Source organism: Nilaparvata lugens, chromosome 4 (genome assembly GCF_014356525.2).
Source record: "Nilaparvata lugens isolate BPH chromosome 4, ASM1435652v1, whole genome shotgun sequence".
Taxonomy (NCBI): domain Eukaryota; kingdom Metazoa; phylum Arthropoda; class Insecta; order Hemiptera; family Delphacidae; genus Nilaparvata; species Nilaparvata lugens.
The window spans coordinates 4,662,377-4,679,299 of record NC_052507.1 but is presented as its reverse complement, the minus strand read 5'-3'; the positions used below and the strand labels follow the sequence as shown (position 1 = coordinate 4,679,299).

General features: G+C 33.7%; 1 protein-coding gene across 2 annotated transcripts in view; it reads left to right on the top strand.

Moving 5' to 3' along the window:
- The window catches only part of LOC120350775 (UV excision repair protein RAD23 homolog B-like), a 259,105-nt gene that overhangs the window by 72,585 nt on the left and 169,597 nt on the right, over positions 1 to 16,923 (top strand). For both annotated transcript variants that reach the window (XM_039425554.1, XM_039425553.1), the window contains exon 2: positions 7,614 to 7,699. The gene's annotated coding sequence lies outside the window, so the exon portion shown is untranslated. The remainder of the gene's footprint in view (positions 1 to 7,613; positions 7,700 to 16,923) is intronic.

Sequence of the window (16,923 nt, the reverse complement as noted above, 5' to 3'; positions counted from 1 at the left end):
CTACTACTGAGAAAATCCAGGAATATCAAAGTCTGTACAAACAAAATATTCATTAGAGAACATTCGCTTCCTATACATACACGCTGGCATTTCGAACTGGAGTTTAAACAAGATGGAGTAGGTAAAATCTAAGTTTGTAGACTAAAACTACTTGAAAAATCCAGGATTATCCAAGTCTGTAGAAGTGAAATATTCCTTCTAAATGAGATATGTGCTTCCCATTCAACCACGCTAGTTTGAACTGAAGTTCTGTCAAGATGAAATAAGGAAAATTTGAGTTTGTAGACTGAAATTCCGAAGAAAATCAAGGAATATCCACGTCTGAACAAATTAAAATACATTTTGAATAAAAAATAATATGCTTCCTATTGGTTTCGAACGCTCTGAACCACGCTGGAAGTTTGAACTGGAGTTCTGTCAAGATATAATAGAGGAATCAAAGTTTGTAGATTGAAATTGATAGATTAAATTGAAAATCTAGGAATATCCAAGTCTTTAGGCCTTTACATTGAGATATTCCTCTTGAATAAAATAGATTTATATGCTTCTCACTCAACCAGGTTGGCTGTTCGAACTGAATTTCAGTCAAAATTCAATAGAAAAAACCAAGTTTGTAGACTAAAACGTCTAAGAAAAACGAAGAACATTAAGGTTTGCACGAATAGAATATTCAATCTAAATAGAATATGAGCTTCTCATTCAACCACCATGGCAGTTCGAACTGATATTCAGTCAAGATGGAAAAGCAGAGACCCAAGTTTATGGATTACAGCCACTTAGAAAATCCAGGTACAAGTCTGTGGAACTACTTAGAACTAACTGGGAAGTTTCAAGACAGATGTAGAAGGAAGACATATAGGCTACTCATTTGTATGAAATAGAAATATGGCGTTCTGGAACATTCACAATTTGTATAGCAATAATGGAAGAAATGGTAATTGTTCGGATAAAGTTAAGAAACTCGTAGAACTAGTATATCAGACCAGTAGTTGAGACGTGATTATGTGTCATTCGTGAATTTTCATCCCGTACGTTTGTGAACCAATTCTTTCCTTTACCATACATCAAGGAATGATGGCATTTCAATTATACTGAGTACGTATAATCTTCGTCTTCAAATTGCTTAAATGCTCCACTCAGAATTAAAGCACGATGGATTTCCAATCTAATCGAGTATCCATGAGACTTCAACTCTAAACTTGAGTTGTGAACTATTAGTAATAATATAAGTTGTGAACCACTGGTGATAATATAAGTTGTAGAACTTTCAGAGTAGGTTAGAGGGTCATTGTCCAAACAGCTGTGGCGAACGGGCAAACACGTTGATAGGCGATGCCTTGATGTAATTGCCAAAGTTGCTGACAATGCAAAACTTGCAAGATGTCATTCTGAGTGTGGCTTCCAGATGGGTCACCATTGGTTAACGGATATCAAGCTTCATATCAATTTAGCTGTGATGTACATTAAAACTGTAAATAAGTTTGTGTTTCTTGAATGGTTCCAAATTTTCTTAAATAACTCAATATTACTCGTTATAAGTAGTAATTGAGTGGAATATTTCTAATAAATTCATCAATTCGAGCCATATAAATTCAAAATTTATAGTTTTCATGTTTATTTTGGACTAGAATTTTATAAAAATTGTACAAGTGAAATTCTAACCTTATCTTGGACTTTGTCATCTATAAATTCGGAAGAAAAATAGCACAAGGACTATCTTATTATTTATCTTCCAATGTAAATAAATAAAATAAATAGAGTAATAAATAATAAAATGAATAAATTCTAATAATTTTCAATCATCACTGAAAATGTACAAAAATTGTACATTAAAATGAAAATGTACATTATTGAACGGATATTGTAGCTTCATATCAATTCAGCTGTGATGCACATTGAAACTGTAAATAATTCTAAAGGATATCCAGCTTCATATCTAATATCGGGGAACGAGCTTCGCTCCGGGGTACAAAAGCATAAACAATTTATTACGGAAGAAGAAATTATAATAACATTCATACAGAAATGTTCTATCCAATCACAGTAAATCAATTCCCAGAGCAATGCAAAAATTTCCCTCACAAAGGCCAAGTTGCACAAAAGCCGGTTAAACTTCAATCCTGAATAACTTCACAAGAACCAAATCAGAGAAGACTATTTCGAAAAGATGGATCTACTGGAATTAATCAGGATATATACAGACTTTTTTGCAACTGGCACTTAGTACCTGATTAAATGATTGAAAAAGTTTAACAGCTGAGTCATAATTTTGACACAGTCCCACACACATGAGCTCGCTCACTCACTTTCATCATCAACAGACGACGGAATAATTATTATCAGCTGTTTTTCCAAAGATTAATAATAATTATCCTTTTAATGTGCTTCAGCGATGTGTTTTTCCAGGGATGAGACCTAGTGCAATCGAATCTTTATAGTATTATAAACCTACTATGTTCTGAATCTCGTGAGAATCGTTAGAGTCGTTTTCGAGATCCGGTGAAATACAAACATATAAACATATAGACATCTAAACATCTGAACATCTGAACATCTAAACATCTTAACATCTAAAATCTAAACATCTAAACATCAAAACATCTAAACATCTAAACATCTAAACATCTAAACATCTAAACATCTAAACATCTAAGCATCTTAACATCTTAACATCTAAACATCTAAACATCTAAACATCTAAACATCTAAACATCAAAACATCAAAACATCTAAACATCTGAACATCTAACATCTAACATCTAAACATCTTGACTTGCCTTTAAAATTTCTTCATGAGAATTCACTTTAAAAAAAAACTTTTTCTTTTCATAACTTCAAAAATAGTTGACATCAATTTGAAGCTCATTTTTTGCAAGCCGGACACATTCCAGTAATGTCTCCCGGCTACATAGGCCAAAGTCCTTTTCAGGGCAATCCAGATAGTTACTTACTTAGAATAGCACAACTTAATATTGAGGGCATGACAAGAGCTAAAGGAGAAATTTGTGGAAAAATGAGTAAAGATCTCAAAATTGACATCATACTGATTCAAGAAACACATGTAGCAGTGAATTTGGATAACAAGCTGAAGATTCCAGGCTATACACTTGTTAACAGTTTAAATCATGATAAGCATGGAATTGCCACATTTGTTACATCGAATATTGCTTCTAATTGTAGTGGTTTAAATGGAAATAGTCATGCCATAGGCATAGTATACGGAGGGCTGAGTATATTCAATGTGTACAAACCCCCTGGGGAAGAATGGGAGAACCCTGCCCTCCCTCATGCTGCACATCCGTGCATATATGCTGGCGATTTCAACTCTCATAGCCCTCTGTGGGGCTACAGAACTGAAAACAGGGATGGTGAGAGTCTGATTCGATGGGCTGAAGTAAATGATTTTCACTTGGAATATGATGCTAAACAAGGCAGCACTTTTCATTCTGCCAGATGGGGAACTTCTACCACTCCAGATCTGTGCTTTGTGTCATGTAATAGGGAAGGTAGACCTTTGCATGTGACAAGATCAGTTGAATCAAGATTCCCTAGAAGTCAACATAGCATGGTGGTTTTAGAGATTGGCATGAGGTTGCCATGTGTTCAAAATCCTGAACTTCCAAGGTGGAATCTCCGTAAGGCAGTTTGGGCAAAGTTTACTGAAGAAGTGGAAAAAACAGTTTCCAGAATCCCTATCAACATATCAAACTATGGAAGGTTCAGCAGACTGCTTTTCATGGCTGCAAAGAGATCTATTCCAAGAGGCCATAGAAAGAATTATGTCCCATGTTGGAATGCAGAATGTGATGGTTTACTTGCTGAATATAAAGTTTCACCAACTGATGAGCTTGCCAATAGCCTGATAAAAAATTTGGATGAAGGAAGACGCAATCGTTGGATGGAAGCCATGCAGAGTCTGGATTTCACTCACTCCAGCAGAAAATCATGGAGTTTACTCCGAAAGCTGAGTGGGAACACAAGATCCATAAAAAGAGCGGATGTGACTCCTGATCAAATAGCTGACATCTTCCAGGAAAATGGTGATATAGATGTGCCCCCAAAGCTGAAAGCTCAAATGAAGCGGAAACTACAGAAGGAGCTGAAAAACTGCATGCAACAATCCTTTTTGGCTGAGTTGGTAAGTTCTGAAGAGATTATAGCTGCCATTAAAAAGATGAAAGGCAATAGAGCACCAGGAGTTGATGGAGTTCTGCCTGAGTTTATCAAGAATTTGGGACCAAAAGCTATAATGTGGCTCTCAAAGTATTTTTCTGAAGTAATGGCTAGAGCTGAGCTCCCCAAATCCTGGAAACAAACAAAGGTCGTAGCAGTATTGAAGCCAGGAAAAGATCAAAGAGATCCAAAAAGCTATAGACCAATAGCCCTGTTGTCAGTTGTGTACAAACTTTTTGAACGAGTCCTACTGACAAGAGTAGGGAGCAGAATGGATGAGTGTTTGCCAGAGGAGCAGGCTGGTTTCAGGGAGGGTAGGAGTTGTGAGGAACAAGTATTGGGGCTCACAACTTACATTGAGCATGGGTTTGAGAGAAACCTCAAATCAGGAGCCGTATTTCTGGACCTTAGTGCAGCATATGACACAGTGTGGAGATCTGGTCTTCTTCTGAAGTTAGCAAGGATCCTGAAATGCAAGGCAACCGTCAATCTCTTTGGAGCTATTTTGAGAGACCGTACATGCAGAGTGTCTCTTTATGGTAAACTCAGCACTATAAGAAGATTACAAAATGGTTTACCTCAAGGATCGGTTCTTTCACCAATTTTGTTCAATGTTTACACTGCAGACCTGCCTGTTACTCAATCACGCAAGTTTATTTATGCCGATGACATTGGGCTTGTTACTCAAGGTCGAAATTTTGATCAGCTCCAAATTGTGTTGAATGAGGACTTAGAGTTAATGGCAGAATACTTCCAGCAGTGGTTCTTGAAGCCAAACCCGTCCAAAACTGTCTCAACAATATTCCATCTCAGTAACCAGCATGCAAAAAAGACAATTGATCTCAGGTTATGTGGCAAAAGAATATCTCATCAGGAAGCTCCCCGTTACCTAGGAGTCAGACTTGATAGATCCCTCACATATCGACAACATCTGCAGGGGTTGAGAGATAAACTGAAGACAAGGCTAAATATCATCAGCAAACTTGCGGGAACAACCTGGGGTTGTGACATGAATGCCCTTCGAACATCAAGTCTTGCACTTCTGTACAGCACAGGGGAGTACTGCTCTTCTGTCTGGGCTCGCAGCAGACATGTTGAGAAAATTGATACAGTTTTCAATGAAACTATGAGGAAGATTAGTGGGACATTGAGACCAACAGAGACTGAGTGGTTGCCTGTGCTCAGTAACATCATGCCTCCAGATCTCAGAAGGTTGGAGAAGAAGAACAAGTTCATTTCCCAGTTACAACACATTCATGAGGATCTCCCAGTCTCAAGAGATTTGGCTAACCCTCCACCAAGGCGCCTCAAGTCAAGAAGATACTTGAGACTTGACGAGCAAGAGGAAATTAGAAGTGCAAGGGAGTTATGGAGACTGAGATGGTTGCAGGGAGAGGTCAGGAACAAAGGCCTTGTGGATGACCCAAATGACATTGTTCCTGGCACCCAGCTGAGACGTAGAGAGTGGTGTGGCCTTAACCGGTTCAGGACGCAGGTGGGAAGGTGTGCTGAGCTGATGACAGCATGGGGATACACATCTGATCCTCTGTGCCAATGTGGACAAATCCAATCAATGAACCACCTTATATCTGAGTGTCCACAATACTCCTATCATGGAGGGCTGTCGGCCCTCCATGATGCTGGAGAAGATGCGTGTCAGTGGCTCCAGAACGTTCTAAATTCTATTAGTATTTGAAATATTAAGTTTAAAATTATGTTTTTTTTATAATTTTGGCCTATGTATGCATATGCATATATATATATATATATATATATATATATATATATATATATATATATATATATATATATATATATATATATATATATATATATATATATATATATATATATATATATATATATATATATATATATATATATATATATATATATATATATATATATATATATATATATATATATATATATATATATATATATATATATATATATATATATATATATATATATATATATATATATATATATATATATATATATATATATATATATATATATATATATATATATATATATATATATATATATATATATATATATATATATATATATATATATATATATATATATATATATATATATATATATATATATATATATATATATATATATATATATATATATATATATATATATATATATATATATATATATATATATATATATATATATATATATATATATATATATATATATATATATATATATATATATATATATATATATATATATATATATATATATATATATATATATATATATATATATATATATATATATATATATATATATATATATATATATATATATATATATATATATATATATATATATATATATATATATATATATATATATATATATATATATATATATATATATATATATATATATATATATATATATATATATATATATATATATATATATATATATATATATATATATATATATATATATATATATATATATATATATATATATATATATATATATATATATATATATATATATATATATATATATATATATATATATATATATATATATATATATATATATATATATATATATATATATATATATATATATATATATATATATATATATATATATATATATATATATATATATATATATATATATATATATATATATATATATATATATATATATATATATATATATATATATATATATATATATATATATATATATATATATATATATATATATATCAGTCATGTTCAATCAGGTTTCAGAGTCATTGGCTTCAGTTATTGGTTTCCCTCTATCATATGGAGTACCAATATGTGCTTCCCAATCTCATATCTCAAACTAAACTTGGCACTATCTGAAAACTGATTCATTCAAACACTATCTGAAATTAATTGAACTTGAATTAAAAAAAAAAAACACTTTTGAAGTTAAAAAAACACTTACTTTTGTAGTGACGATCGTTTCGACCTGTTGTTGGATTGTGTATTTTCACTTCAAAAGTGTTTTTTAAAATTCAAGTTTAATTTTAACAGTGAAAAAGTATGGATATACAACAGTGAAATTAAGTTCTAACTTTTCGAATCTGTATTTGTAAAATACAATAATTGAATAAAGTGTATGAGATCAAAAGAACTATCCTTGAAATACAATAACAATAAAGAATGGTAATGCTTCTAAATGATATAAAATATTCAGAAAAGAGTTCAGAAATCCATACACAATTCGATAATAATACAAAATTATAATAATAAATTCGACTGAGTCATTGTCAATATTGTAGAACCGTTCCAGTTGACAGTTAACTAAAAATGTGACCGGTGTGGTCACGAAATCATGGTCGTGTACGGGATAAAACTGTGTAGAATTTCACAACATATTTGTGTTTTCATCAAATATGAATATTTTTTTGCTTGCAGGACTGTGAACGAAAAAGTTTAGAAACGTCATGTAATACTTACTTCATCGAAGGAGAGTGGCAGAATCAGCTATTTCCTTCATAGAGGTATGGAATCATCAACATATTTATTCGTATTTTCAAGTGATAGTAAATATTTTTATCATATGAACATAGAGAAAACTTTTTTCTCATATCCATATTATCATAGAGTGAATCTATATCTTGTATCAGTTGTCTCTATCGTTGTAATTTGGTTCTCCTTCTTCTAGCTCAATCGTTTGATTAATAATAGGTTCTACTCTTTGTTTCTAGAGTTATCTACTCATCTACACATTTACTTCCTGTTCTGAATATGTCAATTGTTGATTTGTTTCCATTTTAATGTAGAGTTATAGTTTGTGTAAAACAAGTTGAGACTTGGCCCTCCATCCGAAGAAATTACAAGGTTGCCAAATCGTGTAAAATTGCAACTTTCTCAAATTCCCAATTCAACGTCAGAATTGGATGTATAATATCATCCCCGATATTTTAGTAGTGCTAAAAAAGTTTCAGGGTTGAATGATTAAAAGGAAATTTAATTTTTATGATGAAATTGGAAACATCGCGAAGATTTGTTTTTCTCTTGAATATCACTTCTCTCAGAATCATGCAGCATCGTAATGAGTAATAATTCCATATCAAAAGAACGGGGAGAATGTCTCCTTTCTATTGGTGTCTGGATCATTTCTATCAGACTCATAGTTATTTTTCAATTAATAATTATGTTCGTCAATGTCGAGACATTACGAGCAGAAAACATGAAATTTTCGACATGCTAGAAACTTTTTTGTTTCAAAAGATAAGTAGGTGATAAAAGCGAGTTTCTGAGAAAGTTTCTCAGAAATAATTGAAATTATTTTCCCAATTGTCAAACGTACTCGGAAAAAAATATTTTGGCCTCTCAGGAGTTTCAAAGTCAAAGATAGCTGCTGAATGGTGTGCCGCCATATGCTATCAATAGCTGGGATAAAAAAATTCAAAATACAGAACGATTGAAAAATTCAGCAACTGCAAGCCAGATGATTATAATAATAGTAAAAATGACAACCTCGCCTTGAATAATCCAAGCGGTGTTTCTTTACAGCCTTTCTAGAGGCAAACAGCTGATTGCGTTTGAAATAATTCAGTCAAATAATCTTGTAAATTATTGCCAGCCTTCAGCATAGAATTTGGTACAGAATGCATACTATGCAGCCACTCTTCTAACTTCAAAATTCATTGAGACCAAAATACGATCTTCTGACTACTTTTGACAATTGAAGAAACAATTATTCCTGAAAAACTTTCTCGCTTTCACCAATCACTTATCTTTCGAAACAAAAAAGTTTCCAGCATGTCGAAAATTTCATGTTTTCTGCTAGAAATGTCTCGACATTGACGAACATAATTATCAATTAAAAAATATCTATGAGTCGGATAAAAATTATCCAGACACCAATAGAAAGAAGACAGTTTCTCCGTTGATTTGATATAAAATTATTACACATTACGAAGCTACATGATTCTGAGAGAAGTGATATTCAAAAGAAAAACAAATCTTCGCGTTGTTTCCAATTTTATCATAAATGTTAAATTTTCTCTTAATCCTTCAACCCTGAAACGTTTTTAGCACTACAAGGATATCGGGGATGATATTATACATCCAATTCTGATGTTGAATTGGAAATTTGAGAAAGTTGCAATTTACACGATTTGGCAACCCTGTAATTTCTTCAAGTCTCAACTTATTTTACACAAACTATAGTATGCCATGGGTCTTGCAAGACCTGGGGCCTGTTTCATAAAAGTTACAAGTCCTGTAATACAACAGGAGAATCACCATTCCAATTACATGCTCAATATAGCCGATAAAATCAGCTGTTCCTGTATTACAGGACTTCTAAGTTTTTATGAAACAAGGGCCTGGCAATACAATGTCATTTGTGATAAAGAATCAATAATAACTCTTTAAACTCTACACTCTCTCCAATATACATTAACACTACCAAAGAGAGATAGGTTGAAAAAGTTGGAGCAAGAGATAGTAATGGTGTTGAGAATTCCAGATTCCCAAAGAGCTTTCTATTCAGTGCGAGGAACTGATGACAGTTAAAATGAAATAGAACGTTTTAAATGGTGCACTGGGACCTGGTAGCGCGGAGGAATTATGAGCTATTGGCGATACTGCATTTAATTAAATCTGCTCCGACCATTTTTCACTCCGCCAGAGTGTTTCGCTGCGTAATATCCTCTGGAGCTGAATTGTATTTTCTTTGCGAAGAAATTCAGGAGCCAAGTAGAAAAGTTTCGTTAATTTAAAGTTGCACTTCTACTTTCGCTGGTGAGTCGGTAGAATGCGCTACAAAAAAAGGCGTTCCTATGTTTTGTCTGTTGTAATTAGAGTAAGAGGTTGAATCAGTGCTGGCTGCCAAAAAAGGACAGAGAATAGGTGAAATTCATCGGGAATTCTTTCGTGGTTTGGGAGTCGATGAAGTCTCTTAATATTAGTATGGAGGGAATTCTAGCACAGATAAATACCTCTAGAAGTAGCCTATTGAGATTTGAATGTATCTTTACACTATGATACTAGTCAGTGATTTTGGAAAATGATAATTACACTATAGATATCAGTCTGAATAACTGTTCTTGAATAATCATTGAATTAGAAGCTGCTGAGACGCAAACGATCAATAGCTTTTTTATTATTTACTTTTTTATCAAATTGTTAGTTAAGTTAGTCTAGTGAGAGAAAACACAGTGAACCCTCTGATTATTGTTTCTTCAGAAATCTAATGTATAATATTATATGGTAACAACTTCTGTTACAGTCGAGTTTTTATATAAATACAAGCCGTCAGGCTCGCTTTGCTCGCCATATCCGTCTAGCCAGGGGGCTCCGCCGACCCCCGACTGGATCGTCCAAGAATGAGATCAACAGGCTCGCTTCGCTTGCCTGCATTTTTCATTTGAGCAGTTTTATCATACGTTAGGAAGATCCAGTCGGGGATCCAGACTAAACGTCTGGCTAAACGGATATGGCAAGCAAAGCGAGCCGGACGTCTTGTAATATAATATTCCCAGGGATAGCTCTGATTGAAGTAGCAGTGCCCAATCAATTTTTCTGCGATAAATGCCTTTCAATCTTCAACTTGGTGCTAACCTAACAAAGTCAACTCAACTGAATGCCAACCTGACAAAATTATTAATTTAGTTACCAGTTAACAAATGTTTCAAAGAGGTACTGTTTCTAGATTATAGTTCGATATTAACATATGGTATGGACATTTTCAATTATAATTGAAAGAATAAGAAGAATATACATGCTAAAAGACGAACTTTAAACCCTTAAAAACCACCCTTAGAGTTAAAATATTGCCAAAAGATTTCTTAGTGCGCCTCTAAAGGGCCAACTGAACATACCTAACAAATTTGAACGTTTTTGGTCCGGTATATTTTTAGTTCTGTGAGTGAGTCAGTCAGTGAGTGAGTGCCATTTCGCTTCTATATATATATATATATAATATATATATATATATATATATATTATATATATATATATATGGAATAAATAAATAATAAATAAATACCTCCAGATCACTAAATCTCATCAGGCACATCTTTCACTGATATCATTCTTATATTACAATGTAACACAAATTAGTAATATATTTTCGACCTAAACTACGATCATCAGACACTGAGTCAGAAGTCAAATACTCTTCTGAACTTCCCAAACTTTGTCTCTAAACGCTTCAAACTATCCAATCTGTCAGAAGTTCTGCTAATATGATTCTTGAACCACCAATGATTCCCCAGGATTATGGACCAATCCCTTAAGCCCTGACATGACTTTCGAAACGGCTGGGACATATCAGAGTAGAGTAAGGTAGAGTATAGAGTAGAGTAGACCTATAGAGTGGAGTGGAGCATAGAGTGAAGTAGACCTATATAGTGGAGTGGAGCATAGAGTGGAGTAGACCTATAGAGTACCCTCACCGAACAGCACAGACGAACTTAGTAGATATTAGAGATGCCGACTCACAATCCAATCCAAGTTCAAAAGTCGTAGTTGTCTCATCTGACAACTCTTGAACAAAGTTTGGGCTTGGCTGACATCCTCTCGGCAAATAATAGACAAATTTCGGAAACGTGATTCACTTGGAAACTTGTTATTCATTGTAATACAGCGAGTTTGTTGACAATTTCGGGAGTTCTGCTGAGGTGTAATGCTCGTATTATTGCTGGATTAAGACAGTGTGTCATGGATGAAATGTACTGCCTCGGTATAAAGTGTTATGCTTAAATTATTAGGGGATTGGAGCATTGTGTCAGGAACAAGAAGTCGGTTATTGTTGGTTTACTACAAGCAGATGAAACTCATATTGTTCAAATAATTGATATTGTTTCATTCCATGCTACAAGCATTCAACTTTGCCTATTGCTTTAAGAATTTAAAGGCAATAGAATCATATTTTCAGATTTCCATTAAAATTTTCAAATTGAGTTTCACAAAATCATCACGAATAGGCTACAGTACACATGTATAAATAATATAAAACACTTGTGAATTTTCCTTGTGAAATATTTATTTATTTATAAAAACACTTCACTCATGGGCTACTTTTTTACAAATTAATAAAAACAATATTAAAACTTGTACTACCCTTTATTATTGAAAACTCACTTTTTGTAATATTTTGAAGTCTTCGATAATAAAGAATACTACAAGTTTTCATATTGTTTTTATCAATTTATATATTTATCTATTCATACAAGCCATCATAATTTAATTTCGAACATTAAACATGGTGACATCAACATTATGCACCGAGATAAAGTGACGTTTACACAAAAAATATTAGTTTTCTTCCAAATAGTTGTCAATTTTTACTTTCCTTGCCCTATTACCATAGGTAAGGAAAGTATTGCTTTCCGAAGAAAATTAAGGTACCCCAATTTCTAAATTTCTATACGTTTCAAGGTCTCCTGAGTCCAAAAAATTGGTTTTTGGGTATTGGTCTGTATGTGTGTGTGTGTGTGTGTGTGTGTGTATGAGTGTATGTGCGTCTGTGTACACGATATCTCATCCCCCAATTAACGGAATGACTTGAAATTTGGAACTTAAGGTCCTTACACTATAAGGATCCGACTCGAACATTTTCGATCAAATGCAATTCAATATGGCGGCTAAAATGGCGAATATGTTGTCAAAAACAGGGTTTTTCGCGATTTTCTCGAAAACGGCTCCAACGATTTTGATCAAATTCATACCTGGAATAGTCATTGATAAGCTCCATCAACTGCCACAAGTCTCATATCTGTGAAAATTTCAGGAGCACTGCATCATCTATGCAAAGTTTGGTTTCAGATTCCCAATTATCAAGCTTCAGATACAATTTAAACAAAAAAATTCAGGTGGAAAAGATTGAGCATAAAAATTTCTACAATTAATGTTCAGTAACATTTTCACCTAATATTGAAAATAATCAAGAAATTCGAGGAAATGTGTTTATTCAATGATGCAAACTGTTGGCAACTGTTGATTCTATTAAATAATTCACTATGAAGAGATAGCAGACTTCGTGTGTCTGCAGCGTTATTGTCCTGTCACCAGCTGGCAGATCTTTGAATAGTAGACTTGAAATGCGCGTGTACACTTGCGTCAGGTGATCAATTTCCATAACGGCAAGGAAAGTTGTGTGAGTGCACCATACCAGATTTTTTTCTGTAGAGAACCGTTTATTGAGCTAAAGTCATGTTCACACCAGAGTTGACTACTAATAGTTACTTTCTAATAGTTACCTCCTGATAGTTACTTTCTGATAGTTACTTTTTGATATTTAATTTCTAATAGTTACTTCCTAATAGTTACTTTAATAATGTCTACTTTCGTTCATTAATAGTTTTCTTCAAAATGTTTTTTTTTGTAAAAATAAGGTAGTATATTTTGAACTGAAGATTCGACGAAAATCATGAAGTGTAAACATAACCTATTTTTGGACAATTTCCATCTAAATTTGGGGAAGGAACAGTTTTGGGCTTCAAGCCTGTTGTTCCTCACCCAATCATTCATAGACTAATTGAGAATGATACTGCATGTATCAATGTATAAATAAATAAATAAATCTTCATCGTCGTCTTGTTACAGGGGTAGGCATTAATACCAGTTCCGCCTTCAAACATTCTCCCACCTTTTTCTTGGTCTGCCAATACTTCTCCTCCCTTCTGGCTTGTAAGCAATGAAAGCTTCGGGGATTCTTCTGTTTCCCATTATCTCAACATGCTCTCTCCACTGTTCTCGATTCTCATCAAATCGTTGAGGTATAGAGATTACATTGAGCTCTCTACGGATATTGATATTATAGAGCCTGTCCTCTCTGGTGCATCCCTTCACTGACCTTGAAAATCTCATTTGGGCCGCCTGTAACCTGCTCAACTCCCTCCAGGTTTCAGAGCCATACAAAAGTGTTGGGACGGCCATTACTCTTAATAAAATTTGAGCTTCATCTCTTTTCGGGCTTTATTTTCGAGAGTTCCGTTAATAGTTCCGCATATGTACAGTACTGTAATCTGTTAATTTTTGTATTCAAGTCATGTTCTTCCTCGAATGTAATATCACATCCCAAATATTCGAATGAATAAATATGAATATGTTCTGTGCTTTTTATGGAATTGGCAACCAATCAATAAAGTTTGTTGAGATTTCAGTTGACAACTCTGGTATGAACGTGTCTTGAGAAAAATTATTATAATATCCCAATCATCAGCAATTTCTGATAAATATCCCATATTTCCTCCCCATTTTTCAAAACACAAGTTTCATCAATATTACAATAAAAATGCCAGTGGGATCCTCTTACATCACCCGGTACATTACTCATACGTCACCCTCAGACATGAATGAGAAGATCTAAAGAAAAATAGAAATCCAAGTAGTCTATTCTTATTGAAATTATTCATTAAAATTAGTAGAATTGATGGTGATGTTGTGAAATCTCACAAAGAAATAAGAAAACAAAGATATTGTCAAATTTCACTAGAAATATTAAGGACCGTTTCCCGAGCTCGGGATTTGGCTAAGTTCTAGACTTTAAACAGCTGGAGTCAGAAAATTGGCTTTCCGAAACGGGGCGTAGTCGCAGCTTTTATAACAGTAGTCGTAGTTTTTATTTTCTCATTCCTATAATTAGAAACGTTCTCCCTTGACGGAATTGAACATTTCTGAATAATTCAAAATAGCTGAAACTTTACAATATTTTTCCTTCATCTTATTTTGTGTTTTATTGGCTAGTTTTTTAAAATTCAATTCAAACGTGACTATGACAATGACTACGATTACGCCCCGTTTCGGAAAGCCAATTTTCTGACTCCAGCTGTTAGAAGTCTACAACTTAGCCAAATCCCGAGCTCGGAAACCGGCCATAAATATGGATTTTTATTCAGAACATGTTTCGGCTCTATAATGTCGATATCAAGTCTTATCAAGTCCTAAAGGAAAAAGACAATGGCCCATATGAATAAAACCAGAGCAAATGCTCATGAGCAAGAGCATGGAGCATAAGGTTTTGCTCATGAGCAAAAGGTAGAAGCAAAAGCATTTGCTCATTTTGATATGAATAAGCTTTACCTTATACTCTTACCTTATGCTCCTTAACTCTGGAGCAAATTCTCACGTATTTTAAAGATTTTTCATCAGCTGATCCGCTTTTGTAGCCTTACTTTGTTTTTATAGCTCACGGAAACGCTAAATATGCAAGTAGGGTGCACCGCTTGTGTTTGCGTCGTCTGCTCTGTTTTCTATTTATGGATAGAGTTTTAGGTTAGTTGAGTTTAAAATTTTGAAATAATAGCGTGAAAAAATGTCATCTCTATAATAATCTTTAGCATACTTATGATATCAATAGCCTTTTTATAATCGTCTACACTCTCATCTTCTTAAATGCCTATTTCCTATTTTGTGATGGCTATCTTTATAACAGGTATCTTTTGTATTTATTCTTTTGTAGGGATAATGGTGATATATATCATGGTTGAATCTAAAAAGAGATTCATAGTTCTCAACTATTGGTTGTGATCGTATCTGGTATAGTTTCCTCTTCCTCATACAAATTAGTTGAGCCATTTTACTATGAGCAAAAGGTTATAAGCTGCTCTAGACTAGACTCACTTTTATTGAAGCATTTGCTTCAAAAGTTGAGCAAATGCTCTAGTTTATTCATACAATTTTGAGCAAAAGCTTTTACTTTTGAGCAAATGCTCAAACTATTTATTTTTTTGATGAGCATGAGCAAAAGGTTTTGCTCACGTTTATTCATAGAAAATGAAGCAAATGCTACATATTTAAAAGTATAAGCAAATGCTCAACTTTATTCATATGGCCCAATGGATAAGATCACATTCGAAAAAGTGCCCAATCAGCATGTTATGAGACTGTCTTCCAGTTCACCTGGAGCCTAATCACTCATTAACTGAAAGACTGTGAGAAAAGGAAGAAAAGACTGTAGATAAGACTGCGAGACAAGGACGGCACGACGTAGATATGACTGTAAGACAAGGACGTCTGATGTCGTAATTAATGAAACTGGTATTGAAATTGTGTCATTGAATTAATGGCATCTGCTGAGTGAAGATTATAGCGCGATACGCTGTCTTCTTTCTCAATGAATTACACCGGAACTACCCATCAAACCACGCTGACAATTTATACTGAAATGAGGTTCATAGCACGATACACTGCCTTCATTTTAAATGTATTACACCAGAACTACCTATTTAACCATGCTGACAATTTTTAACTGAAGTCTCTCTTATAAGACTTACTTTGAACTGTCAGATCATTTCTCATGAATAACACTGGCGTTTCTCATTAAACGCATTCTGACAATTTCAACTGAAGTCTCTCTCATACACCACCAAAACACTAACTTTGAACTGTCAGATCGTTCCTCATGAATAACACTGGCGCTTCTCATTTAACGCATTCTGACAATATCAACTGAATCTCTTCCATGTACACCACCATGTGTCGCCAACTTGAGGGGTGAATCCACTGTCAGTATTCTGAATGAATTAGATCAGCATCTTCAATTCTACTAGTTCTGACAATTTCAACTAGAGTCTCTCTCATACACCACCATGTATACCGAACTTGGGGAGTCAATCCACTGTCAGTATTCTAAATGAATTACACCAGCATCTCTCATTTAACTTATTCTGACAATTTCAACTGAAATTTCTCTCATGCTTCAACATGTATTACGAACTTTGGGAGTGAAATGACTTTCACTATTCTAGATGAATTACATCAGCTC